The sequence below is a fragment of the Bison bison genome, unplaced genomic scaffold (assembly GCF_000754665.1).
Source record: "Bison bison bison isolate TAMUID 2011002044 unplaced genomic scaffold, Bison_UMD1.0 scf7180017864491, whole genome shotgun sequence".
NCBI classification, from domain to species: domain Eukaryota; kingdom Metazoa; phylum Chordata; class Mammalia; order Artiodactyla; family Bovidae; genus Bison; species Bison bison.
Window position 1 is genome coordinate 4,409,530 of NW_011495050.1, and position 4,637 is coordinate 4,414,166.

The 4,637-nt window shown below is 42.8% G+C and overlaps 1 non-coding gene across 1 annotated transcript; it reads right to left on the reverse strand.

Annotated features, from left to right (window-relative positions):
* Nucleotides 1–3,485: 3,485 nt before the first annotated feature.
* TRNAC-GCA lies at nt 3,486–3,557 on the reverse strand. Its single transcript has one exon. It is a non-coding gene; the product is annotated as a tRNA-Cys (tRNA).
* Nucleotides 3,558–4,637: the final 1,080 nt, after the last annotated feature.

Here is a 4,637-nt window from a genome sequence, read left to right on the forward strand (position 1 = left end):
AAAAATCCTCTTGATGAAGGTGAAAGAGGAGAGTGAAAAAGTTGGCTTAAAACTCAACATTCAGAAAACGAAGATCATGGCATCTGGTCCCATCACTTCACGGGAAATAGATGAAACAGTGGAAACAGTGTCAGACTTTATTTTTGGGGGCTTCAAAAATCACTGCAGATGGTGATTGCAGCCATGAAATTAAAAGACGCTTACTCCTGGGAAGGAAAGTTATGACCAACCTAGATAGCATATTAAAAAGCAGAGACATTACTTTACCAACAGAGGTCTGTCTAGTCAAGGCTATGGTTTTTCCTGTGGTTATGTATGGATGTGAGAGTTGGACTGTGAAGAAAGCTGAGTGCCAAAGAATTGATGCTTTTGAACTGTGATGTTGGAGAAGACTCTTGAGAGTCCCTTGGACTGCAAGGAGATCCAACCAGTCCATTCTGAAGGAGATCAGTCCTAGGATTTCTTTGGAAGGAATGATACTAAAGCTGAAACTCCAATACTTTGGCCACCTCATGCGAAGAGTTGACTCATTGGAAAAGACTCTGATGCCGGGAGGGGTTAGGGGCAGGAGGAGAAGGGGACGACAGAGGATGAGATGGCTGGATGGCATCGCTGACTCGATGGTCGTGAGTCTCAGTGAACTCCGGGAGTTGGTGATAGACAGGGAGCCCTGGCGTGCTGCAATTCATGGGGTTGCAAAGAGTCAGACACGACTGAGTGACTGAACTGAACTAAACTGTTTAAAAATGTCAGTATTGGCTGCATTCACGCTGCCCCAATCTACTGCTTCAGTATCTAAGGGGATGCCTGGGAAACTCTTTCAAATTACACCTTTTTTGTCTCTCTTTCTTACCCTAGCCCCTCAATTCCATTTGTATTTTGATACAATTTATTTCCCCACCTTTCACCTTAGCTTATTGAAAACTTCTGATCTGAAAAACAGATTCCTTCATCGATTGCTTTAGAGAGAATCATCTTACAACCAATTTTGTTTAGTTAGGGTAATAATGTAAAGTGAAAATACCTGTATTTTAAAATGTTAACACATATTCTGAGAGGTAAAACTATTAAGGTATGGTAAGCCAATGCATTTCTCTTAGGAGAACATCATGTACAGATTGAATTTTGAGCAGATTTTTGAGAGAGGAGTAACAGATAATGGTTTGGCCGAGGAGCGGGGAGGCATCTCGTGTTTTGGCAAAGGATGAAACAGACAAATCAGGGGTAAGGAATTGAAAATGTTCAGGAGAGCAATAATGTTGGGAGAAAGTACTGACTGGTCACTGGCCAAGTTTTCAGAAAGAACCAATTTGACAAACAGCTCCTACTTTCACTCACTTTTTCCCAAGGTCAGGGAGGTGAATGAGTGATGAGACTGGATCTAGGATCAATTAATCAGTCTCCCCTCCCCCTACCTTCTTTCTCTTCCTTTGGCTAGCCTCCACAGTGCCTTATTCTCACCTCGCCCTCAGGCGCTGTCCCTACCCTGCCTGGGACTGGTTGGCAATTCCAGAGAAAGGCAAAGGAAAACCATATTCTATAACCTAGCTGATACTCCAGGAGAAGGCTAATATTTTGCCTTTATCCCTTTGAATTTTCTGTACCTACTTCTCATTGTATTTGTTCTGCTGGGTTAAAAGAAAGGCAATATTATGTCCTTTAAATCTCAACGCCTGGTCTAATTGCAAAGAAAGTAGAGAATTAAGATAAATCTACTTATCTCCCTGAAACTCCGCTTTCACCATGTTAGTCTCTGTTTATCTCCTTCATATGATTCCAATCATCTCCATAAAAAGTCTCAGTTTCTCTGACTTCTCAAGGCCTCCCATTTTTTACTTCTACTTTGCATAAGCAATGTTATTTCTCACTGTGTGGAGTGGATCAGTCATGGTCCTTGCCATCCTCAGGGCCCTTTCTAAGGGAAACTGTTCTTCCTACTTAGGCGGCAGTCTTAGGTATCCATTTCCATACCATATGACTCCTGGTCCCAGCTGAAGATTAGGGATAGGCATGTGACCCAAGGGCAACCAGTGTGTACGCTGACCAGCAGTATGTCACCTGACTTTGTACAAAAAGCTCTGCTCAAACCAGGATGAAAGTAATAAACTGGGATGATCAGGAAGTGTTTCTCACGACTTTGAAGGGGAAAGAAAGAGTGAATCAGGCAATAATCTAAGGGAACAGGGTAGTTGGGAGCTAGACAAGAAATGAACTCAAAGAGAAGCAGAGACTGACAGAGGCTGGTAGTGTTGGAAGGGACGACTGGAAGAAGCTTGCATTTCAGGACCATGAGACCTCATGCACCATCTTTCTACCATAATTCATTTGACCTCAGAGGATGTGCTTTTCCACACAAGTTGCTCACAAATTTGCACAGAAGCTCTGGACTCCTGAACATGCCTGATGGGGTCCTGCATGTTCTGTTTATGTCCTACCTTTTCTTAGCTCTTGCCTCTTTTGCACCCATGCACTGAGCATTGTCACATTGTCCTTGAAGCTTTTCGAAGGCGCCAAGTTCTTTCCAACCTCGGAGTTTTCCTACAGGTTCTTTCCACGCTGTGAATTACTTTTCCCCACCTCACTCACTCCCAACACTTATTTCCCTCCTGGCTTCCTCTTCATTTAAATTCCAAGTGAAATGTTACTCCCTTGTACTTTCCCAAGTGAAATGTGATCTCTGTCTTATTCTGAGCACTTCCTGTTCCATCCTTTCATAGCACCAGTCATCGTTTGCAATGATATCTTTACTTGCACATTTATTTATTTGATGACTACTCCTTCCAAGTCTAGAAGCTACATGTGGAATAAGGAGAAGGGATATTTCTTCACCACTGTGTTCTTTGCATTTAGCTCAATGCCTAGGACATTGTAGATTTTTAATAGCCATTAAATGAATGAATGAATCAAATATATTAAATGATTTCCCCACTTTGGCTCAATCCTAACTACCTTTCTTAATTCAGATGTCAGATCCTTCACTCCTTTCTCTATCTCAGTGCTTCTTTTTTCTCCCATCTTTTAATTACGTTTATAGTTCAATCACTAAAAGTGTATTTGACATATATTATTATATCATTCGTTATTCCTTAATTGTTTTATGCATGCTTGGTTAATTTATCCACTGATTAAAGCAGGGATTGTGACACATGCCATGGATCCCCTCCTTCCTCAAAGTGCCTAGCACAGTACTAGACATGTTATGAAAATTTAATAAATACTTGGCAGCCTGAATCAAGTCCCTTTCCGTGATTGCACCAAAACACAGATATGAGATGCTATGCAGTTCTAGAGACTTACATTGAAGTCTCACGTGTTAGGAAAAAGTTCATCAGGATAAGAAAGTGATAAGAAAGTGAAAGTGAAGTTGCTCAGTCATGTCCGACTCTTTGCGACCCCGTGGACTGCAGCCCATCAGGCTCCTCCGTCCATGGGATTCTCCAGGCAAGAATACCGGAGTGGGTTGCCATTTCCTTTTCCAGGAAATCTTCCCAACCCAGGGATCGAACCTGGGTCTCCCGCATTGCAGGCAGACGCTTTAACCTCTGAGCCACCAGGGAAAGGCCCACAGATGAAGATCTGGAATAAGCCCTGGGGAGGTTTTAAAGTCCATCTAAAAACATAGTCCTAATGTGTTTTTCAATTAAAACTTAGCCAACTAAGACCTGCTTTATGCTTTGAATACTAATAATCAGATTCATTGGTTCCCTTTGCATGAGCAAAGTCATAAGTGGGGAGAAAACCCTGTTTATTCATCTCAAATTAGACTTTAACATTTCCTAGCATAAGATTCAAAAGTATTGCTTTTAGTTCTACTTTTTGGACCTAGCTACCTTAATTTAAAAAATCTTATCTTTATCTCACCTCTATACCTAGATTATAAAAATCTTTGAAAGCAGGCACCGTATCTTCTTTCTTTTCAAAGAAATGGTTTTTATTAATTTAGTTTTACATGCAATAAAGTTGCACATATTTCAAGTGTACAGTTTGAGTTTTGACATATGTTTATGGAGAAGGCAATGGCACCCCACTCCAGTACTCTTGCCCAGAAAATCCCATGGACGGAGGAGCCTGGAAGGCTGCAGTCCATGGAGTCGCTGAGGGTCAGACACGACTGAGCGACTTCACTTTCACTTTTCACTTTCATGCATTGGAGAAGGAAATGGCAACCCACTCCAGTGTTCTTGCCTGGAGAATCCCAGGGACGGGGGAGCCTGTTGGGCTGCCGTCTATGGGGTCACACAGAGTCAGACACAACTGAAGTGACTTAGCAGTAGCAGTACACCGAATAACTACCACAGTCAAGATGCTGAACTTTCTTAAAATTTTATTTATTTCTTTCTGGCTGTGCTGGCTCTTTGTTACTGCTCAGGCTTTTCTCTAGTTGTGGCGAGCGGGGGCTCCTCTCCAGCTGCAGGGCACAAGCTTCTTACTGTGGTGGCATCTTTTGTTGCAGAGCCCCGGCTCTAGGGTACGTGGGCTCCAGTAGTTGGCAGCTCACAGGCTTAGCTGGTCTGGGGCCTGAGGGATCTTCCTAGACCAGGGATCGGAACTGTGTCCACTACATTGGCGGGTGGATTATTAACCACTGGGCCAGCAGGGAACCCCAAGACATGGAACATTTCTAACACCTCCAAACT